The sequence below is a fragment of the Odocoileus virginianus genome, chromosome 8 (genome assembly GCF_023699985.2).
Source record: "Odocoileus virginianus isolate 20LAN1187 ecotype Illinois chromosome 8, Ovbor_1.2, whole genome shotgun sequence".
Lineage (NCBI taxonomy): Eukaryota > Metazoa > Chordata > Mammalia > Artiodactyla > Cervidae > Odocoileus > Odocoileus virginianus.
This window is the reverse complement of record NC_069681.1, coordinates 18,795,406-18,807,812: the sequence shown is the minus strand read 5'-3', so window position 1 is coordinate 18,807,812 and position 12,407 is coordinate 18,795,406.

Sequence of the window (12,407 nt, the reverse complement as noted above, 5' to 3'; positions counted from 1 at the left end):
GTTTGTGGAGGTGTAGCCAACCTTAACCCCCACTTCCAATCTATTTGGTACCTACTGCTACCTACAAAAAATAAATAAGACAAAATACTAAGAGCTGTGCATTAATCGAAGTATCACTTCTGAAACGGTCAGTTGCCTATTATTCAAAGAACTCAAGAAAACGCTAAGTGTTGGCATAATTTTGATCACTAGAAGGTATCAGGTGAACAGATAACAAAGCACCTTTTAAAACTAGACTTCATATTTTAGAGTAATTTCAGATTTACAGAATAACTACCAGTACTACAGAAAGTTACCACATACCTCACATCTGGTTCCCCCATTATCAACATCTTACAAGCAATGAACCAATACTGGTACATTATTAATGACTAAATTTCATAGTCTATGGAGATTTCCTTAGTTTTAACCTAGCACCCTTTTTCTATCCCAGGATCCCATTCAGAATACAACAGTCCATTTAGTTGTCTTGCCTGTTTAGGCTCCTCTTTGCTAAGACAGTTTCTCAGATTTCTTTGCTTTTGATGATCTTGACAGTTTTGAGGAGTACTGGTCAGGTATGTTGTAGGATGCCCCAGTACTGGAATTTGTGTGTTGTTCTTCTCAAGATAAGACTGGGGTTATGGGTTCTGAGGAAGAAGAGGCCATCTTCATCATATCATATCAAAGGCACATATTATCAGTATGATCTGTGACTCTCCCTGTTGGCCTTGATCATACAGCTGAAAGTAATATATAGCAAGCTTCTCTACAGTAAAGTTTCTCTTCCTCTCCTTCCAGTCCCTCCCCTGGGCTATTTCCATATTATACACTTTGGAATGGAGTCACTATGAGCAGGTCATACATTAGGAATGGGAGTTATGCTCCCTACCCTTAAGGCAGAGGAAATATCTACATAAGTTATTTGGGATAAAAGTGCCTTTTACCTTGATGGGTTTTTTTAAATATTTATTTTTAATTGAAGGATAATTGCTTTACAATATTGCTTTGGTTTCTGCGATACATCAACATGAATTAGCCATAGGTATACATGTGGCCCCTCCCTACTGAACCACCCTCCCACCTCCTATCCTTTCCCACCCCTCCAGGTTGTTAACAGAGCCCTGTTACAGACCCCCAGCAAATTTCCATTGTACCTTGAGTTTTTATGATGCTGTAAATTAGCTTTAGAAATCCCACTCCCTCCACAGATTTCATCCCTAGTTTTAAATTATTTGAAATGTTTTCTAAGTCTTCTAGGCACTTGTCAGTATACATACTGATTTCACGCTTCATCAATTACCTCTATTGTCAAACAAAATATTAGAAAGTCAAGGAAATAATAATTTAACATAATATAGACACTACTGTCTCAATGAGTAATTTCCTGGGTCTGAGGACAGTATCATTCATAAAAAAATATATATATATGAAATAACCCCCAAAAAACAAATTTGGTTCCAAGGAAAACAACTCTATAACACTCTTGATTGCTGCTGCAGGCAGTATAAGACATCCAAAGACACAAAAATAGAAAGAAATCAGCAAGCGGTATTTTCTTTTGTTTCTGTTTTAGAAACAAGAATTCAACGATGATAACTCCATAAATTTCCAGCACTTAAGAAAATATAGTAAACTACCAATTTGGAGGCAGAAACCCAGTATTTAACCATAGAGACACAAGCCTGTACAATAACTTGATGTTCTATAATTATTTCTGCCTTCATGCAGCAGGACTGTCAGATGAGGGCTCTCCAGGAGAGCAAGATGGAGAAGATCAAAGGTCAAGAGTCCAATCATGAATTTTCAAGGAAGAAGACAAAATCCCAGAAGGTCTGGGGTTTCCAACTGTCCGTTTCACACCAAAACAACATCAGAAGCAAGAGGATGAAGTTTGAATAATCAAAAGGATGTTATTTTCAGAGAAATAATTGTTTTAGACCTCAATATTAAATATTCCCATCCCTTGAGAGAAGTTAACGTTAAAATAATCCTTAATGGTCTCAAAAGTATTTTCTTATACAGATCATGCACTATTAAACATGGGTGGCTGGATAAACTTAGGCTAAAGAGATGGTAATTGTACTGTTCTTCATCTATTTTAAAAGTACCTCTTGCCCTAAACTGACAGTAGAAAGTTCTACTTATTTATAAAAAAGAAATTGAGTACTATAATCAGAAATGGAAAAATTATGGCATATTTAACAATACTTGTGTGTGTGCATATATTGATAGTAAGTGGGCCTTTGTTGTCTAAGTTAACTTTAGGTATAACAGCGGTGGTATCACAGTAATAACAGTATCTTCATTTGTTAGCACTTTACAATTAAAAAAGCATTTTGACATTCATTTTGCGTCTATTTTAACTCTACAGATCATAAAAGAATATTTTTATTACTCCCATTTTACAGATGAGGAGAAAGCCTTGATGAGATTGAGTGATTTGCTCAAGGTTTCAGAACTGGAACGGCAGCTCAACGGGAACCCAGCTGTTGAACTTCTAGACCCAGAACTTCTCTGCTTTTCCTAGTATGTGTGTAAACTGAGATGGTCCCAGTCAGAATGTTTGGTCTTCCTTCTGCTGAGATGCTGAACTCGGTTCATTAAAAGATAAGTATGTGTGCGTGTGTATATACACAAAGGTCTCCCTTTACTATATTATGATATCCCTACCTGAAAACCACTAAGAATCATTGCATCCTCTCCATATCCAGCAAAATTTTTATCATCTTAAGTAGCTTAAATTAAGAAAATGAAAGTTTTTGGTTATTTTCAAATGTAAATAATATAATTTTGAAAATATTTTATTGTATTTACTTATTATAAAAAAGGCTTTCTCAAATACACAGTCTACCCCCAACCCCCTATTATTACTTTGTAGGGAATGCTAAACTTCCTCTCCATTACTTCTGCCAATGAACCCAAGTGTCCTCCTCCTGACTAAGAAAAAATAAAATTGAAAGTAGAGACTACTTATCTGAAGATGTACACGGCATCTGTGTTTAGTCTGACACATTAAAAGTGATGCCAAGAAATATCAAAATACATCAAACATTCTTTATGAAGGCACATCAAAAACCCCTCAATTCACAAACCTGTTTTCCAAAATACCGAGAAGTCAGGAATGTTTATAACATGCAAAATGGTGGTGGGAATTAAAGTAATTTTCCAGATAATTTAAATTCAAAAGCTTCCTTCCTCTCATTTTGCTGTGGCATTCTGGCCCAAATTAGCCAGGTGGATGACTCCATCCTGCACTGGACTTTGAAACGTGACAAGTCCTTACCTTTTCACGTGATGATGCATGTCAACACCAAGCTCAGAAATCAGCATTTCTGACTAAATCAGCACAGACTTACTTAGCACAAACACTTAAAGTGGTTCCATCTCAGAAAAGAATAGTCAGCCTCTCCAGCTTTCTAATCAAGTTATCAAGAAATTCAAGGTGAAAGTACTCTATTAGATCATATTATCCATAACACTGCAAACATAAGAACGCTTGCTGTGGCATATTTCCCTCACATTTTGCCTGAACTTACATGACTTAAATTACAGAAATTCCTCCTCATTCTTGGGAACTCTGTTCCACAGCTTCATATACTTCAATGTCAGTATTTGCTGAGTGTTGTTGACGTTTTTCTCCATCTTTCACCATGACTTTTAGTTCTAGTCTCCTGAGCATCTTTACGACGATTTGAATTTCATTACTGTCCTCAGGTAACAATAGCTGTTTACTATTGAGCTACCTTTTTCAAAGTGCTTTAAATACACTAATATCTTGATTGGGTGCCTGGGTGCAGTTACAAACCTATTTTACAGGCAGTAAAGTTGAGGCACAGGAGGATTAAGGTGGCACAGTTAATAAGAGCTAGATTCAGGACTTGGAGCCCTACTGCCCAGCTCCGGGGAGCATGTTGTAACCATCCACACTCCTGAACTGCATCAACAGGCTCATCTGGAAACCATGGGTTTATTTTTTTCTTGTAAATGAATGCCTTTACTATTTTCTGTTGCTGCGAGTATAAAGACCATCCTTCAGGTCATACCCATGACCAAGTTGGATTCATCAGAGTCACAATGATGGTTTGACATATGCAAATCAACCAATGTGATATACCACATCAATAAAAGAAAGGACAAAATCCACATGATCATCTCAATAGACGCAGAAAAAGCATTTGATAAGACTCAAAATCCATTCATGATAAAAGTCCTTACAAAAATGAGTGCAGAGGAAACATATCTCAATATAATAAAAGGTATTTATGACAAACCCACAGCCAATATAATACTTGATAGTGAAAAGCTGAAAACCTTCCCAGTAAAATCTGCAACAAGACAAGGATGCCCACTCTCACAACTTCTCTTCAGCACAGTATTGGAAGTCCTAACCACAACAATTAGACAAGGAAAAGAAATAAAATATATTCAAATTGATAGGGGAGAGATAAAACTGTCATTATATGAATGACACCACATATAGAAAACTGTAAAGACTCCACACAAAGGGCTTCCTTGGTTTCTCAGTGGTAAAGAATCTGCCTGCTGATAGAAGAGACATGGGTTCGATCCCTGATCTGGGAAGACCCCACATGCTGCAGAGTAACTAAGCCCACGTGTGTGTGTGCGTGTTAGTCACCCCAGTTCTTTTCAACCACATGAACTATAGCCCGCCAGGCTCCTCCGTTCATGGGATTCTCCAGGCAAGAATACTGGAGTGGATAGCTATTTCCTCCTCCAGGGGATCTTCCCAACCCAGGGATGGAATCTGTGTCTCTTATGTCTCCTGCATTGGCAGACAGGTTCTATTACTGCTAGCTCCACCTAGGAACTAGTGCACCACAACTATTGAGCCTGTGCTCTAGAGCCCAGGACCACAACTGCTGAGCCCACATGTTGCCACTAGACCCTGTGCACCCTAGAGCTCATGCTCCACAACAGACAAGCCACCACAGTGAGAAGCCAGTGCACTGCACCTCGAGAGCAGTCCCCAGTCACCACAACCAGAGAAAAATCCACGCAGCAACAAAATAAGTAAATACATAAGACTCCACACGAAAACTACCAGAACCGATAAAAAAAAATTTCAGCAAGGTAGCAGAATACAAGATTAACATAGAGGAATTGGTTTCACTTCTTTACACTGACAATGAAATATCAGAGGGAGTGTAAACAAAAAATACCTTTTACAATTGCATCAAAAAAAGTAAAATACTTAGGAATAAACCTCGCCAAGGAGATGAAAGATATATACTGAGAACTACAAAACAATAATAAAGAAAATTAAATATGATTCAAAGAAATGGAAAGCTATCCTATGCTCGTGAATTGGAAGAATTAACATTGTTAAGTGGCAAAACTACCCAAAGCAATCTATAGATTTAATGTGATACTGATCAAATTACCTATGACATTTTTCACAGAACTAGAACAAACAATCCTAAGATTTATATGGAACCATAAAATATGCAAAATTGCCAAAGCAATCCTGAGGAAAAAGAACAAAGAAGGAGGCATCACGCACCTAGACTTAAAAGCTACAGTAATCAAAACAGTGTGGTATTACTGAGTCAAGTAAGTTAGAGAGGGAAAAATATGGCATCCCTTATATGCGGAATATAAAAAGAAATGATACAAATTAACTTATTTACAAAGCAGAAACAGACTCACAAACTTAAAGAATGAATTTATCACTCAAGGTGAAGGATAGGAAGAAGAGATAGCTAGGAAGTTTGGGATTGACATGTATACACGGCTGTATTTAAAATGGAATACCAACAAGAACCTGGGCTTCGCAGGAGACTCAGTGAGTAAAGAATCCACCTGCAATGCATGAGACATGGGTCCAATTTCTAGGTCAGGAAGATCCCCTGGAGGAGGGCATGGCAACCCACTCCACTATTCTTGCCTGGAGGCAGAGGAGCCTAGCAGGCTAACGGTCCATAGGCTCACAAATAATCGGAAACAACTGAAGACTCCGAGCACAGCACAGCACACCAACCAGGACCTACCGCACAGCACAGAGAACTCTACCCAATGCTCTGTGGCAGCCCGGATGGAAGGGGAGTTTGGGGGAGGATGGATACAGGTATGTGTGACTGAGTCCCTCTGCTGTCCTCCTGAAACAATCACAACACTATCAATCGGCTAAACTCAAATACAAAATAAAAAGTTAAAAAACCAGTGTGGTATTAGCACAAAAACAGACAACATGGATCAATGGAACAGAACAGAGAGCCCAGAAAAACACTCACGCAACTATGGTTCATTAACCTTCAACAAAGGAGGCAAGAATAAAAAAAAAAAAAAATAGGAAAAAGACGGTCTCTTCAGCAAGTTGTGCTGGAAAAGTCAGATAGCTGTGTGTAAATCAATGAAGTTAGAACACACTCTCACACCATGCACAAAAATAAACTCAAAATGGCTTAAAGACTTAAGCATAAGATATGGCACCATAAAACTAAAAGAGATCATAGGCAAAACATTCTCTGACATAAATATCACTGCTTTTTTCTAAGATCAGTCCCCCAAGGCAACAAAAATATAAACAAAAACAAACAAATGGGACCTAATCAAACTTTAAAACTTTTGCCTAGCAAAGGGAACCATAAAAGAAACAAAAAGACAACCTATAGAGTGCAAGAAAATTTTTATAAACAATGCAACCAACAAAGGCTTGATTTCTAAAATATATAAACAGCTCATACAATTCAACAACAACAACAACAACAACAATCCAATTGAAAAATGGGCAGAACACCTAAATAGACATTTCTCCAAAGAAGACATACAAATGGCCCAATAAACACATGAAAAGATATTGGTGAACAATATCTCTAATTATTCAATAGATGCAAATCAAAACTACAATGAGGTACCACCTCACCACCAGTCAGAATGGCCATCATCAAAAAAAAAATCTATAAATAACAAATGCTGGAAAGGGTATGGAGAAAAGGGAAATCTCTTACACTGTTAGTGGGAATGTAAACCGGTACATCCGCTATGGAAAACAGTGTGGAGATCCCTCAAAAACCAGAACTAGACGTTCTACATAATCTAGCAATCTCACTCTTAGACTTTTACCCAGTCAAAACTATAATTAGAAAAGATACATGCACCCCTATGTTTGTAGCAGCCCTGTTTAAAATAAGCAACACATGGAAACAACCTAAATGTCTATCAGATGAAAGCACAAAGAAGACGCAGGATACAGACACAATAGAATATTATTCAGCCTGCAAAAAGAATGAGATGATGCAAAGGCAGCAACCTGGTTGGATCTAGAGATTATCATCCTAAGCGAAGAGAGTCAGAAAGAGAAAAGACAAATACCACATGTCACTTAAATACGGAATCTAAAATATGATACAAATCAACATACCTACAAATCAAAAATAGACTCACAGATATTGAGAACAGACTTGTGGTTGCCAAATGCGAATTTGGAATTAACAGAGGCAAACTGTTATACGTAGGATGGGTAAACAACAAGGTCCTACTCTATAGCACAGGGAATCATATTCAATATCCTGTGACAAACCATAATTAAAAAGAATATATAAGTATATTCTTCTGTTCACTTTGCTGAACAGATGAAATTAACACAACATTTTAAATTAGCTATACATCAACAAAACTTAACCAAAAAGAGAAAAATCATCCTCCAGTATATCCTACTGTATGATGATTAAAAGGCTGATCTTGTCAACTGAAGTCTCTTTATCTCTGTCGTAAGTTTAAAATCTGGTCTTCTGAGCATAATTTTCAGAAAGATTCCTTTAAAAATAATAACAGCAAAATAACCATATTTCTCCTCTATCCCAAATCCTCAAGAAAATTACCTGATAGACAACTTGACCCCTGTATAATTATTTCCCCAAAGCTTGTCGAGACTTAAAGATGACTTTATTTTTCACACTAAGCTTATTTTTAAGAACTTTATTCCAAGTCATGGTTCATTTTATCTCCTATCCCATGTTTTTCATATTAATAATAATAATAATAGCTAACATCAACTAAAACTTAAAATGTTCCAGGCACTCTTCCAACTGCTTTATAGGAGTTATAAACTCTACATGATATTATTATTATTAATATTAGTATAAACATATTTTACATACATGTATGAAAACTGAGGCACAGAAGGCTCAACAAATTGCCAAAAGTCACACAGCGAGCAACAGGCAAATGACTGTCTTCTGTATTAATACTTAGGGCTCTACCAGCATCCTTCTCAGTAACTCTTTCTTTTCTGTGGCAGAGATGGTAGCACTCACCAAGTATTAAATATACTCCTCCCTACTTCCTAGGTGTCTTGCACTTAGGCAGGGCCTTTTGACTAGTTCTAATTGATAGAATATGAGAGAAAACACTGTGTGAATATAAACACCATTGTGCATATGCATCCATGTGTTGAGATGGAGGGAGACTGAACCCCAGAGCCTCTGCCTGGAGGAGATATGCTTTCTAGGGCTGCCTGAACTGCACCAGACTTTATGTGGTGAGAAATGAGCCTTTATTCTATTAAATCATGGGAATGTAAAATTTATCTAATTAGTGCAATGTAACATAATAACAGAATATTACTCTAGTATATTCATCTTCCTCTTCTATTTCTCTGCTGGCTCTAATCTTATATCTGAACTTTTGGCTACCAAATGTTATTGAGAGAGAAGAGATTCAAAGAATTTCTTATTCTACCAGTAACCAATAGGACCACTGAATAAATGCAAATGGAAGAAAAGTTTTAAAATGTTAGTCTTATATATGAATAGAAACACTTCTATAAATATCTAATCCTTATTAATGTTATTTCATTTACCAATTCATAAAAGCCTCCAATATATTAAATTTTAATGTCCAAAACTCCAATATTCTTTTTCAATAAAACATGTTTTAAGTACTGACCAGAGGCATTGAGTTCAAAGTAGAAAGAAAAATTTAAAAAGTAGAAAAGCATGGAGTAGCATTTCATTAATTGCATTATAGAGGATAAAAAGTTCTATCAAGCCTGAGTGGAGCAATTCTTGCATGTAGGAAAGGAAATCTGGAAATTTTTCTGTAAGCAGTGAGCACTGTTGGAAGTTTTTGAGCCAGAGAGTATAAGACTGTGCTTCCAAAAAACCTAACCCAACAGCTAAAGCATAATAAATTAGGCAGGGAGACTGGAGGCTGAGAGCTCAATGGAGAAGTTATTGCTCGTCTGAGATCAGGGATAAGGGGGTAGTGAGGAGAGGAAGGGCCTGCAGAGATACTGCAGACAATCAACAGGATTTCGCTGCACATTCTGAGGTAGGCAAGTGAAAGAGAAGGAGCAAAGATCCTATTGAGATTTAAAACCCAGAAATCAGATGGGATGTTGGGTCCATGAATACACAAAGGGACACAAGAAAAGAAGCAAGTTTGGAATGAAAAGCCTATATACTAAGTTTTATAGTCCTATCAAGTCATTCAAAATATATTTTAACGTGCTACGTCTCACCACAAAGTTAGAAAACTCTCTTTCGAGGTGTCTCCGTTGCATCCTCAGCAGTTATTGTATGTTGTTTTTCTCTTTTCCCGGAGTTCACTCTCTCTCGTGCTCTGATAAACCCTCTTATGAGTCAGGGTCTGACTCCAGCGACAACTCCTCCCAGGAACCTAAACTAATCACCCCACATCCCTTCCCTCCACAGCCTCTACATTTACCATCAAGATCCCTGCTGCTGGCACTTCACCGAGCACAAAAAACACACACCTGGATTCCAAGTCTCCAGAAGACAGAAAAACGTATGACTCTTTTTATGTCTTAACTTCATTATAACTGTGTCATGATTATGTGCCGAGAGGGAGAGAGATGAAATTGTTGCTATGATGGGCAGAAGAGTTGCTAAGAAGCAACTCAACTTTATATGAATGCACATATAAAGCATTCATGTGTTTTATACTATGGCATTCTTATGCCCCATATTTGACAAATATTAAAATTTAAGGACTGTTAATATAGCTCTACCACATGTAATTTGCTCCAACTTTTGAAAAATGCCATGTGAATTAATACAAAAGATTGATGCAAAACAGGTGGTCTCTCCATTGTTGTGACCAAGATGTCACCATTGACCCCATTCATGTATTCCACTTCAACAGTGAAGACAAGAAATGGTCATCAAAGAACACGTTTAAGAAATGGCAGTGTGGACACACAGAGAACTTTCCTTGAGGCCTCAGCAGTGCCAGAAATAAAGTTTCTGCTTCCCATACTCAGATCTGTGGACCCTTCCTTCTAAACTCTCTAAAATGCTGGTCTTAGCCAAGAGATCATGTGAAACATACTTCAGGCCATCTAAAATTCTGGGTAGATAAATTTATCTTCTCTGTCCTAAGCTATAAAAATGAAATGCAAAAGTTAAGCAACCAAGTTGCTTTGGAATTCAGTGCCAATTTCCCCGAGACAAGACTCAGATTCATCCCTTCTCCCCTAAACCACCTAAAATTGGGCTCAGAGCCCACTTCTAAATTCACTCAAAAAAGCCAAAGGGTTAAGAGATGACCTAGGAAGTATAATATAGCTTTACAAATTACTCTATTTCCAACTGAACTGCAGTGTTTATTATTTAGAATTCATTTTCCCCCGTCCTGTCCTCCTTCTCCCAATTCAAAAGGCATTCTTTTTTCTAATAAAGAGAAGTAAATTTTATCTTAATTTAATCATGCAACTAGCCTGAAAATTAACTCAATGAATAAAGTTGTCAAAAAGAGTAAATGATAGGATTCCTTCTTAGCCAAGCTGTCTGTCTAAAATTAGACTCTCTTTCAGGATTTACTGCTGTTATTAAGTGAAAGTCCTTTTGACGATAAAGCAGTGCTTCTTGGATGTAGTGTGCTACAGAAAGTGCTTGGTGATGTACGACTTTGACGGACTCCAGGGATCTAACTGTTTCAGTGCTGTAGTCTGTTCTTGGTTCACCAGACGAAGACGCTGCAGGGGGATGCACAGTTCAAGACCAGCACTTGGAGAAAGAAGAGTTCAAGGACGTAGAGTACCTTGTTTCTGCCATGCTAACATGATGAATTACAGTGTATTAAGAAAGTGTTGACACATGTGGGAATAAGCTCTCGACAGGCTTGCCAGTAATTAAGGCACATTGTATGTAAAGTCACTACAAAACATTGCAGTCTGGTTCTTTGTTCAGGGTCTTCTGCCAAGTGGTGTTATTCATAAGCTTGATGGAAAATACTTGCATCTACAAAATCTTTGTGATTCACTGCATGACGAGGGCAAGAAGGAAGAGAGATCTGGCTTTATGAAAGCTTAAATGTTCCTGCAGCTAGATGGGTACAGTAATGATTTTCCTACTGCTCCAGAGGGCTGTACATTTTAAAGATAAATCACCTAAAATGGACAGGGACGTAACAGGACTTAAGAGAATGTTTGGGAAAGACACAAAAATTTGTGCTCTCCGTTTTTTCCCTCATCATTTATCCTTACTGCCCCCTCCTTTAAAGTTCAATGGAAAAAGCAAGAACTGCCTAATAGAGCCCTGTTTCATGTCACACTCCTGAAGGACCCACCTGGCTCCTCATCCTTGGCTACTGCCAAGAGACTGGGCTTCCTATTTGTGATAATAACCAAGTATACCTAGAGCAGACAAGACCAAAGCCCATAGCCAGACTTCAGACTGGAGCCAACAGGCTTTGTCCAGGCCCTTCTCACTTGGCCTCCAACCATCTGCACAGTCTCATTCCCCAGCCTAGCACAGACCTCAGGACCCAGCTCCCAGCCAGGAGCTGTAAGAAAAGACATATCCTAAGTTGCCTCTCCTGATGTCCAACAAGATTTAGGACATTTATGATTTCCAAGGGCTGAACTGTATGTAGTCTGGCACTTTTAAACCTTATTTTCCTAATAAATTGTTTTATTGAGTGATAAGAAATAGAATTGACATCCCTGCCAGGTGTAATGGAAATTCTTGGAACTGTACATCACTAGGAACTAAACTAAACCTCTTGTTCCCTAAGAAGGGTTGAACTGAAGAGTTCATGTAAACAATAGCCTCATAATGAGTAATTTTCACTGGAGAGCTATTATCCCAAATTGTATCTCAGTGAAGGACAGATATTCAGACTGAATACCTGGCAAAGACAGTGGTGAAGAGCAAGCTCTGCCCCTATACTCAAAGGGCCAAAAAACAGACTGGAAGTGGGATGGGCTTTCACTTGCCTCAGCTTATCCTGCCAGAGGGACCCCTGGCTTCCACTTCCTTGGCTGCTAAAATAAAGCAGAACATATGCAGTGAGCCTCTGACAATGGTCTAAGCCTGGCTGCCCGTTAGAATCAACTGGGGAGTATTAAATATATATATATACCAGTGCCTGGGAGATAATTTTCAAAGCTTCCTAGACGATTCTAACATTCAGCCAGGAGAAAGAGCCACAGGTTAGGGGAA